Source organism: Triticum dicoccoides, chromosome 7B (genome assembly GCF_002162155.2).
Source record: "Triticum dicoccoides isolate Atlit2015 ecotype Zavitan chromosome 7B, WEW_v2.0, whole genome shotgun sequence".
In the NCBI taxonomy this organism is placed as follows: Eukaryota; Viridiplantae; Streptophyta; class Magnoliopsida; order Poales; family Poaceae; genus Triticum; species Triticum dicoccoides.
This window is the reverse complement of record NC_041393.1, coordinates 65,103,557-65,116,360: the sequence shown is the minus strand read 5'-3', so window position 1 is coordinate 65,116,360 and position 12,804 is coordinate 65,103,557.

The following is a 12,804-nucleotide window of genomic DNA, read 5'->3' as shown; positions in this document are numbered from 1 at the left end:
TCTGCCTAGTCCCTCGCAATCAAGGGGGATCAATATTCCAAGTGGGTGGAGCCGAGATATGGCGCATCACCGGGACCGGATACCTGTTTGGCACTCCGAAGAAGACATCCGAAGATTGGCCTTCCGAGTGGTTTTATATAGAGGACGTCTCCCTTCCTGACCCAATCCGAATGGGTCCTCCTGAGTTCACAAATTCCCTGTTGAAGAAGCGTCGTAGCTAGCATCCCCGGAGCCCCAAGGAGGAAGATAACAGAGAGGTCCTTCAATTGATGGGCAAGATAAAAACGCTTGCCCAATCTGGATTAACAATAATCGAGGTTATGTCAATATGCATAATGCGAGTGGGGTACAGCCACTCCAGTATCGAGGGCGTCCCATGTGGCACTTTAGCGGAGAAGATGATGCCACCCGTTGCGGTCGGAAAGGTCCGGACTCCGCCACCGCTCTATCGAAAATAATGTCTGATTTATACAAAGGAGAAGAAGAGGAGTTCATCCGCATTAAGCCACGGGATGGATTTTCCATGTACAACCCCCTAGCTGGGTGAGTTGCTATCCCTTACTCAACTCTATTCATTCCCACAGTCCTTTATTATAAATATTTACCTCACCCATCCACAAAAGGAATGGCGGAAAGCTATGAGGGAGACCCACAGCCCGGCTCCATAGCTAGAGGACCACAACCGGGCCCTTCACCCCGGACTCGAAGAGGATCCAGACATATTTGTGGAGCTTGGCGACAGGATGTTTTACCAGGCGATCTGTGACGGCACTGAAGTAACCATCATCACCAACTATCCCGGCCTCCTCCCTGCATCACATGTAAGTAAACAGGAGACTTATCTTACAAAAATGATTCACTCTTTCCACCTTACCCACCACACATATATTATGCTATAAAGGGAAGGCAATCGGCGCGCCATGCCGAACCCGCGGCGACTCAGCAACAAGGGGCGCCCAAGCCGGGTAGGCTTCCAAAAAGGAAAGCGAGCAGAGACACGGTCGAGCCGCCATCAAAGAGGTATGGTTTAAAACATGCTCTGTGATTGTTATCTTGAAATATAACAATATCCGCTGTGTCTTGGCAGAAAGAACATAAGTCGGACTATGTTCGGGGATCCTGCCCGTCACACCTCTATCAGCCAGATTCTGGAACCGGTCTCGAGGGTGGAGGCTAACGTGGGGACGACACTGGACGGTCCTGCTATAGAGGATTCGAATAGAATATCCACTACAAATTCCGAGGTGGAGAGCGTCATGAAACATTAGCGTTAGCGGGCCGCACTCCGCGACCCTGGTTTTTCCGAAGAGGCTTTCAATGTCTTCGAGGCGTACATCCAAGCTGCTCAAGATGGGCTTGCTAGAGCCACAAACTAGTATTTGAAAGATATACGGGTAAGTAAAATCTGATAATTATGTATACCAGTAGCCCATGAGACTTGAAACAGTTGGTACAACTGATTTAAGGATCATTGTATGAACAGGTTCTCACAGAGAAGAATACCCTTTTGTCGCAAGAGCTGGAGAAGTGTCAAGCCTAGCTAAGGGCCGCAGCTGCCGAAATGGAGGAATCCAAGAAGGCCTCATCTGGTAATGTTTCTCTTTGTCGAGAAAAAATGTAATCACGCGTACCATTTGGTGTTCGGCGCGTTGCAGATCTGATAATAGATTCCGCAGATAATCCCAGAGTGAATCCGGAGATCCTACAAGAGGATGAACAAAGAGCTCAATGATAACTAGACGCTGGCGAGCGTGTACTTACACGGGTCAGGCGGGAGAAAAACGATCTCCAGGATGCCAATACCCGGCTGAGCGTAGAATTGAAAGATGTTCGGGCCCAGCTAGCTGACTCCGTAAAGGAGAATAAAAGGCTTTAACACGGCATTTTTAGTATGTACTCGAACGAACCTTTATATAGTTCGGTGAAGAAACGGGCTAACAGAGTCGTGTCTATAGGTATGCTGACTGGTCGTCCCAAGAGGAGATGCCCGGATCCTCCGACGATCTACTGCAAGAGCTTTTGCAACTGCACGAACAAGTTCGGCAGGTGATGCAGGGTGTCACCAAGGCCTTGTGGTCGTCCGTCTCCCTGCCAGGAAGCATGGGGGAGCTTTTACATCTACTCAAGGGAGCGCGGTGGCATTTCCGACTATGGAAGATATGTGCCTGTCAACAAGGTATGAGGGAAGCTTGGGCCATGGTAAAAACACGGTATACCAAGCTCGATCGAATCACATGGCCCGGGTCGGACCAGTAGGGTCAGATGGGAAAGAAATTCCCGTTAGACTGGTATATGACTAGGTAGGATTAGACGCAAAGTATTCCCAACAGAATTGTAGGCTAGACAGCCTATTGGATGTCATAGAATAAGAAGTATTTGAGTCTAAGTGACTATGTACTTCAATTGACATATTTGTCCCTATCCGGATTGTAAATCATTTGTCATGGCGGACCTTTTCGCTTCAGCCTCTGGACCCGACAGTCTCGACTGTTTCCGAATACCCACTCAGTTATATAAACCGGGGTACGCGTGGAAACCAGGCGTAGGGGTCATAATTGCTTGAACAGACAAGTACCCAACTAGCTATGTTATATTACATGGATAGTAAGAAACATCTTCCAAAGAGAGTAGTTCCGTTAAGGGTTCTTTCCCTGGGTGTGCATGCATTAATGTGCATGTCCGAACTGTGATCAAAAGCGCAGTATATGCAACATCTGGGGGTTTGTTTTGTAATAGGTAAAAGACATCTTTAGTTCACCGACCGAATATTCCCTGAAGAACGCTAGCTTTTGGCTTCACCCAGTCTGAGGTACATGTCCGGAGTACCCGCCAGTAACAATCGCAGAGGTGCTCCCCTTATGCCCTAGCCGAACTAACGGGAATGTAGGGCATAAACACAGGATCCAGGCAACCCAGCTTGGCCAAAACTTAAGTCATATCGATGCATATAATGGTGAAGAAAAGGTACATATGGAAAAGGGACACATATGCAGTGGGTGTGATGCCGAGAAGATAATTATATTAATCTTCTGTATAAGAAGCCCCCAGGTATAATGGGCAAACATACTTGAAGATTAGTGCGTCACGAGGGTGTATTTGAGTCACACTAAAGCTTTAGAGCTATAAAAGGAAAGAGAGAGGTTATAACTAAAAAGTAAATAAAAAGGAACAGAGGTAAGGCGACGAACAAAGAGTTCGGCGCTAGGCGTAGATCTTCGGAGTCTGGCCGCGTTCCATGGGTTCGGCTCGAGTCGATTATCTGATGCATCACGCATGCGGTACGCTCCTCTAATGAGAACTTTATCAATGATGAAGGGACCCTCCCACTTGGGCTTGAGCTTGTTTATTTTCTTCTCCGGTAGGCGTAGAACGAGTTCGCAAATATTATAAGTTTTGGCCCGTACTTCTTTGCTTTGATACCCGCGAGCCTGCTGTTGATAAAATGCGGAACGGGCTTTTGCGACGTCGTGCTCCTCCTCCAGGGCATCTAAACTGTCCTGCCGATCAAGCTCGGCTTCTCTTTCTTCATACATGCGCACTCGAGGTGAGTCATGAATAATATCGCAGGGCAATACCGCCTCTGCGCCGTACACCATGAAGAAGGGTGTGTATCCAGTAGTGCGATTTGGCGTGGTCCGCAGCTCCCATAGTATGAAGTCAAGCTCCTCGACCCAGTGCATGTCTGATTCTTTTAGAGATCGCACTAGTTTGGGTTTGATGCCTCTCATAATAAGATCGTTCGCTCATTCGACTTGACCATTTGTTTGAGGGTGATAGACGGAGGCGTAATCGAGCTTAATGCCCATGTTGCCGCACCAAGTTTTCACCTCATCGGTTGTGAAATTGGAGCCATTATCGGTGATGATGCTGTGGGGGACACCATAACGGTGCACAACCCCTAATATGAAGTCTATCACTGGTCCAGAGTCGGCCGTTTTAACTGGTTTGGCCTATATCCATTTGGTGAGTTTATCTACCGTGACCAACAAGTATTTTTTCTTATGGCTTCCTCCTTTAAGGGGTCCGACCATATCGAGCCCCCAGACTGCAAAAGGCCAAGTTATGGGGATTGTTTGGAGAGCGGTGGGCGGCATATGGCTTTGGTTGGCGAAGAGCTGGCAACCGACACAATGTTGGACGAGGTCCTGTGCGTCTGCTCGGGCTGTCGGCCAGTAGAAACATGTACAGAAGGCCTTGCTTACGAGGGCCCGAGCTGCAGTGTGGTGGCCACCGAGTCCAGCATGAATTTCATCCAAGAGATGCCGCCCTTCCTCTTCGGAGATACATCCTTGAAGTACTCCGGTAGCATTTTTCTTATAAAGCTCTCCCTCGTGGACCTTGTAGGCTTTAGAGCGCCGCACAATGCAACATGCCTCATTTTGATCCTCGGGGAGTTCTTGCCTATTTAGGTAGGCTAAGAAGGGTTCGGTCCATGGGGCGATGATAGCCATGATGAGATGGGCCAAAGGTGTTATTTCGGTGGTAGAGCCTCCGATTATGTCAGTGTATTTAGAATCTGGGGTTGTGGTCGGATCCGGACTAGTATTGCCGGTCTCCCCTTGCCACACCACGGATGGCTTGAACAGCCTTTCCAGGAAGATGTTAGGTGGGACAGGGTTGCGCTTAGCACCGATGCGGGCAAGGATATCCGACGCTTGATTGTTTTCTCGAACCACATGATGAAATTCAAGCCCTTCGAATCAAGCTGACATTTGGAGGATAGAATTATGATAAGCCGTCATTTTTGGATCCTTGGTGTTGAAGTCTCCATTTATTTGAGATATTGCGAGGTTTGAATCCCCACGCACTTCTAGGCGCTGGATGTCTGTTGAGACAGCCATCTGAAGACCATGCAACACAGCCTCGTATTAGGCTACATTGTTGGAGTCTGTGTATAGTATCTGGAGTATGTATTGGAATGTATCTCCAATGGGGGATGTCAGGACAACACCCGCTCCCAGACCAGCCAGCATTTTAGAGCCGTCAAAGTGCATGATCCAATTGGAGTAAGCATCATACTCTTTATGGAGTTCGGCTTCTGTCCATTTGGCGATGAAGTTGGCCAGTACCTGCGATTTAATGTCTCGCCGTGGTTTATATGTAATGTCAAACGGGAGGAGCTCGATGGCCCACTTAGTAATCCGCCCGTGGCATCACGGTTATTTATTATGTCATTGAGTGGTACTTCGGAGGCCACCATGATTGAACACTCTGGGATGCCATGAAAGTAGTGTCGTAGTTTCTGGGATGCCATGAAGATAGTGTATGCTATCTTTTGATAATGGGGGTTGAGGGAGTCTTGGATTAGGGGGTATCCGGACAGCCAGACTATGTACTTTTGCCGGACTGTTGGACTATGATGATACAAGATTGAAGACTTCATCTCATGTCCGGATGGGACTCTCCTTTTCTTGGAATGCAAGCTTGGCGATTCGGATATGTAGATCTCCTTCTCTGTAACCGACTCTGTGTAACCCTAGCCCCATCCGGTGTCTATATAAACCGGAGGGTTTAGTCCGTAGGACAAGAACAATCATAATCATAGGCTAGCTTCTAGGGTTTAGCCTCTACGATCTCGTGGTAGATTAACTCTTGTAATACTCATATCATCAAGATCAATCAAGCAGGAAGTAGGGTATTACCTCCACCGAGAGGGCCCGAACCTGGGTAAACATCGTGTCCCCAGCCTCCTGTTACCATTAGACTTAGACGCACAGTTCGGGACCCCCTACCCGAGATCCGCCAGTTTTGACACTGAGATTGGTGCTTTCATTGAGAGTTCCACTATGTCGTTGCGATAAGGCTTGATGGCTCAACTCGTTTTCAGGGAGAACATCACCTCTGGGGGAGCCCTGGCCCTAGGCCAAACTCTCCGACTTGGCGGCTTCGTCATGACCGCCCGATCGACGGTCGCGTCGATGATGACTTCTCAGGTCATCAAAAATAGCCTCCACATCAACTCAGAACTTGCCGAACAGATGGATCCGATGGAGCTCTCATCCATGAATGAGCTCTTGGATCGCATCGCCGCTCTGGGTGTTGCTACGGACTATGATCGGATTGGGCTTAAACCCGACCAAAGGGAGATTAAATCTTCACCGGTCACCCATGAGATAGCGGTAGTGGAAGCGCAGCGCATGGATTCTCCCTCTATTTTGAGGACGAACTATGTCCAGATTTCCGAGCTCTCCAAGCCAGATACCTATTCGCGGGAGGACATGACCCAAGCCCCGAACTTAGAATCGGGCGCCGGGCCGGAAAAATTGGGAAACATCCCATAGCCCGAGCTGCCAAGCTCCGAAGCTTCTGTGCCCCTGGGACTTAGATAGGGTCAGGGTTCGAACTTAAATCTACCCACCCGCCCGGATTCAAGCAATCTTTCCCACATCAGACAAGAGCCCCAAGAGACAGTACATCACTTCTGGGCCAGATTCCTCCTTGTAATAAACAAGGTTAAGGACTGTCGCGAGGAAGGCGCAATCTCATTCTTTTGCAAAAATTGCACGGACAAGGGAATCCTCAACGCCATAAGTCGTTGCGACATAGTACGCTTTGCTGACTTGGCGGCCATAGTACAGAAGTACTGTGCGATGGAAAGCGCTTGGAAAACCCAAACAAAATTCTGGGATCCTCCGGCTCTCACTAAACCCTTCATTCGAACTAAAAGGGTAACCTCTCGCAAGTCACCCAATTCAATTAGCAAAAAACCACGGCCCACTGTAGGGCGCGCAAACCGTATTGGAGGAATGGCTCAATTGGCCATGCAAAATTCACAGCACACCGGATACCATACCAACACATAGCCTTAGAGCATGTTGGACACTCTGGCAGGTAGTGACAAGCGGCGAGGATCGCCTCATCAACCATACCGCAGAGCAACATCCCACCGAATACAACAATACGGTACTGACAGTCTTCGAGACTTTCGCCTCAAACAATAGGCGTAAGCAAGCACTCCGCAGCCTCATCGAAGTCTACCACGTTGTAGCAATGAATCCTTGGAATGACACGGCTATAACTTTCAATGCCAGTGATGAACCACAATTCCGAATAGTTCGGGCACTAGCCGCTTTGGTACTTAGTCCAATCGTGGATGGCTTCTGGCTTACTAAAGTGCTCATGGACGGCGGCAGCGGATTAAACCTCATCTACGAGAAGACCCTCAACAAGATGGAAATAGATAAGAGCCGCATTGAGCGGAGCAGCACAACCTTCAGGGGAATCATCCCTGGTCGGGAGGCACGATGTACGGGAAAAATCACACTAGATATGGTATTTTGCACGCCGGAGAATTACAGGTCCGAAGAAATCACATTCCAAGTGGCCCCATTTAGCAGCGGAAACCACGCCCTTTTAGGGCGGGACGCATTCGCGAGCTTTCAAGCTATACCCCATTACGGGTACATGAAGCTCAAAATGCCCGGGCCCAATATAATCATCACTCTAGCTAGTGATCCGTACGTCGCACTCCGTGCCGAAAAGAAAACCACCACGCTGGCCCTGGAGGCATTATCCGAAGCCCTCGCGGCCAAAGAACTAACCACGCTGTGCGCCACAGTGGACAGGGATGACGTGATACTCGACAAGTGACCCAAGTCCACCTCTTTCAAACCAGCGGACGAGATATTCAAATTCCAGGTCCACCGAACGGACCCTACAAAGACAGCTTCCATTGGGATATAGCTGAACCCCACAATAGATGCCGCACTATGAGAGTTCCGGCATGAGAATTGGAACATCTTTGCCTAGCATCCTTTAGACATGCTAGGCATCCCACGCAGGCTGGCCGAACATAACCTAAACATATTGAAGGGATACAAGCCGGTCAAGCAGACTCTTCGATGGTTCTCAGAGCCCAAGCGACAAGCCATGGGAGAAGAGCTAGCCAAGTTACTCGAGGCCGGATTCATCAGAGATATCAAACATCCGGACTAGCTAGCAAACCTGGTGATGGTACCAAAGAAGGACAAATCCTGGCGCCTATGCATCGATTTCAAGGTCCTTAACAAGGCATGCCCCAAGGATCCCTTCCCCCTCCCCCGCATTGATCAAATCATCGACGCTACCGCAGGACACGGCTCATTGTGTTTCCTCGACGCATACTCCGGATACAACCAAATAAAGATGGCGGAGTCCGACCAAGCCACAATAGCATTCATCACACCATATGGCCCCTTCTATTTCAACACCATGCCTTTCGGGCTCAAAAACGCCGGCGCAACCTATCAACGCATGATTCAGACATGCCTGGAAAAACAAATCGGCAAAACAGTGAAGGCATACGTGGACGACGTGGTCATCAAAACAACACACGTCGAAACTTTAATAGATGAGTTGAGGCTCATGTTCGACAACCTCCGAACATAAGACATCAAGCTCAACCCGGAAAAATGTGTCTTCGGCATACCTTCCGGGAAGTTGCTCGGCTTCATCGTTTCCAATAGAGGAATTGAAGCAAATCCGGCAAAAATCCGAGCTCTGTCACAGTTGGCTACCCCAACATACCTCAAGCAGATCCAGAAATTAACTGGATGTGTGGCTGCCTTAAGCCACTTTATCTCCCAATCAGGAGAAAAGGCACTACCTCTTTATCACCTTATTCGATGCACCGAACACTTCAAGTGGACGGATGCGGCCACGGCCGGACTGGAAGAAATAAAGGCCCTCTTGGCCATCAATTCAATCCTGACTGCACCAAATACTAGCGAACCTATGTTGTTATATATAGCCGCAACACACCAGGTTGTAAGAGTAGTGCTCGTCGTCGAACGAGAGACGGATGGACACAAGTTCCCGCTCCAAGAGACGGTATACTATGTATCCACTGTCCTCACTCCATGCAAGTCCCGGTACCCACATTATCAAAAGATAGCGTACACGGTCTTCATGGCATCCTGGAAACTACAACACTACTTTCAAGAGTGTTCGATTACAGTGGCCTCCGAAGTACCACTCAATGACATAATAAATAACCGCGACGCCATGGGCCTGATTGCTAAATGGCCTATCGAGCTCCTTCCGTTCGACATAACATACAAACCACGGCGAGCCAGTAAGTCGCAAGTACTGGCTGACTTTGTCGCCGAATGGACAGAAGTCGAACTCCCTAAAGAGTACAGCGCATACTCCAATTGGATCATGCACTTCGACGGCTCTAAGATGTTGGCCGGATTGGGAGCGGGTGTTGTCCTGACATCCCCCATCGGAGACACGGTCCAATACGTACTCCAAATACTATACACAGACTCCAACAATGCAGCCGAATATGAGGGTCTGTTGCGTGGTCTTCGGATGGCAGTCTCCATGGGCATCCAACGCCTAGAAGTGCGCAGGGACTCAAACCTCGCAATATCACAGATAAATGGAGACTTTGATGCCAAGGATTCGAAAATGGCGGCCTACCGTAATGTCGTCCTCAAAATGTCAGCTCGGTTCAAGGGGCTTGAATTCCACCATGTGGTCCGAGAAAACAATCAAGCAGTGGATATCCTCGCCCGCATCGGCGTTAAACGCGACCCCATCCCACCTAATATCTTCTTGGAAAGGCTATTCAAGCCATCCATGGTATGGGAAGGTGAGGGAGTCCCGGACTAGGGGGTGTTCGGATAGCCGAACTATCATCATCGGCCGGACTCCAAGACTATGAACACACAAGATTGAAGACTTCGTCCCGTGTCCGGATGGGACTTTCCTTGGCGTGGAAGGCAAGCTTGGCGATACGGATATGTAGATCTCCTAACATTGTAACCGACTTTGTGTAACCCTAGCCCTCTCCGGTGTCTATATAAACCGGATGGCTTTAGTCCATAGGACGAACAACAATCATACCATAGGCTAGCTTCTAGGGTTTAGCCTCTTTGATCTCGTGGTAGATCCACTCTTGTAACACACATCATCAATATTAATCAAGCAGGACGTAGGGTTTTACCTCCATCAAGAGGGCCCGAACCTGGGTAAAACATCGTGTCCCTTATCTCCTGTTACCATCTGCCTAGACGCACAGTTCGGGACCCCCTACCCGAGATCCGCCGGTTTTGACACCGACATTGGTGCTTTCATTGAGAGTTCCTCTGTGCCGTCACCATCAGGAAGGATGCCTTTTCCCGTCATCAAATACGGCACCGTCGTTAAGGGAGCTTTGGCCGCCGGCCAGACTATCCGGCTAGGCGGTTTTCTTATGACCGCCCGTTCGGCCACCGCTCCGACAATGACCTCTCAGGTCATTAAAAGCGATCTGCATGTCAGTTCAGAATTCGCCGAGCAGTTAGATCCGATTGAGATCTCCTCCGTAAACGAGCTCTTGGACCGCATCGCCGCCCTGGGAGTCGCTACTGACTACGATCAGATTGGGCTTAAAACCGATCTGAGAGAAATTAACTCTCCCCAGGTTACCCACCACGTTGTCGTGGTAGAGGAACAATGCGGCGACTCTTCTTCTATATTAAAAACCAACTATGTCCGGATTCCCGATCCCTCCATGCCGGATTCCCGCGGAGGGACGGACGCTAATCAAATACTGAACCTAAAGTCAAGCATCGGACCAGATTCGTTGGAAAGCGTCCAACAAACCAAGCTTCCGAATCCGGAAGCCTCTGGGCCTTTGAGCCTCAGATTGGGCGGGGTTCCGAACTTGATTCCACCCGCCCACCCAAACATAAGCGATCTATCTCAAATATGGCAAGAGCCCAATGAAACAGTACATCATTACTGGGCCAGATTCCTCCTGGTTATGGACAGGATAAAGGACTGCCGTGAAGAAAGCACGATTTCAATTTTCTGCAACAATTGCACGGACAAGGGAATCATAAACGCCATCAGTCGTCGCGAAGTTACACGCTTCGCCGACCTAGCGACCATTGTACAAAAATACTACGCAATGGAAACTGCCTGGAAAACCAAAACTAGGTTTTGGGACAATCCGGCCCTGAATACAACCCCAGTCCGAAATAAAAGGGTGCGTCATACTCAAGCACCTGGGTTAAAAACCAAAAAGCAAAACCCCCATAAAGGGTACGGAACCGTACTGGAGGGATGGCTCAACGGACCCTGCAAAATCCACAGTACGGAGGGCGCCACTCCAACACATAGCCTTCGAGCATGTTGGATATTACGGCAGGTGGCCAAAAGTGGCGAAGGCTTTTTAGCCTCGGGCAACCAGCCCAGCAGCACCAGTACGGTATTAACAGTCTTTGAGACTTTCGCATCAAATAACATGCGGAAACAAACAATCCGCAGCCTTGCCGAAGTCTACCAAGTAGCAACAATAAATCCATGGAGCGACACGGCTATCACCTTCAATGCCAGCGACGAACCTAAATTCCGAACAGCTAGAGCACCGGCCGCATTGGTCCTCAGTCCGATAGTGGACAACTTTCGTCTTACCAAGGTACTCACGGATGGCAGCAGCGGATTAAACCTCATCTACGAGGAAACCCTTCAAAAAATGGAAATTGACTGGAGCCGCATTGAGCGAAGCAGCACAACCTTCAGGGGAATAATCCCTAGTCGAGAAGTACGCTGCACAGAAAAAATCACACTAGATGTAGTGTTCGGCTCGCCGGACAATTATAGGTCCGAAGAGGTCACATTCCAAGTGGCCCCATTCGGCAGCGGATATCATGCTTTGTTAGGGCGAGAGGCATTCACAATCTTCCAAGCCATACCCCATTACGGGTACATGAAGCTCAAAATGCCCGGACCCAATGGAATAATCACTCTCGCCAGTGAACGAGATACAGCACTCCGCGCTGAGAATAAGACGGCCGCACTAGCCCTAGAGGCATTATCCGAAGCCCTAGCGGTAGAGGAATTAACCACGCTGCGCTCCACGGTGGATAGGGACGATCTGATACTCGATAAGAGGTCCAATTCCACCTCCTTTAAACCAGCAGACGAAATAGTCAAATTCCAGGTCCATCCAATGGACCCCACAAAGAAGGCATCCATTGGGGCACAATTAAATCCTGATGTAGAAGCCACACTACGAGAATTCCTTCGGGAAAATTGGGACATTTTTGCCTGGCATCCTTCAGACATGCCAGGAATCCCACGCAGGCTGGCAGAGCACAGCCTAAATATCCTAAAAGGATTCAAGCCAGTCAAACAAGCTCTTCGGCGATTTTCCGAACCCAAAAGACAGGCAATGGGAGAGGAGCTAGCCAAACTCGTAGAAGCCGGATTTATCAGAGATATCCAACATCTGGACTGGCTAGCCAACCTGGTAATGGTACCAAAAAAGGACAAATCCTGGCGCCTCTGCGTCGATTTCAAAGACCTTAACAAGGCCTGTCCAAAGGACCCTTTCCCTCTCCCTCGCATCGACCAAATCATCGATGCTACCGCAGGGCACGATTCATTGTGCTTCCTCGATGCATACTCCGGATACCATCAAATCAAGATGGCGGACAAAGACCAGGCCGCAACGGCATTCATTACTCAATATGGGCCATTCTGCTTCAACACAATGCCCTTCGGACTCAAAAACGCCAGTGCAACATATCAGCGCATGATTCAGACATGTCTGGCTACCCAGATAGGCAAAACAGTAGAGGCATACGTAGACGATGTGGTTGTCAAGACCAAGCATGTCGAAACTCTAGTAGACGACTTGAGGATGACATTTGACAACCTCCGAGCATATGACATTAAGCTCAACCCGGAGAAGTGTGTCTTTGGAGTACCAGCCAGAAAACTTTTGGGCTTCATTGTATCCGATAGAGGAATTGAAGCAAACCCAGCCAAGATCCGAGCTCTGTCACAATTGGATATCCCAAAAGACCTCAAGCAAATACAAAAACTAACTGG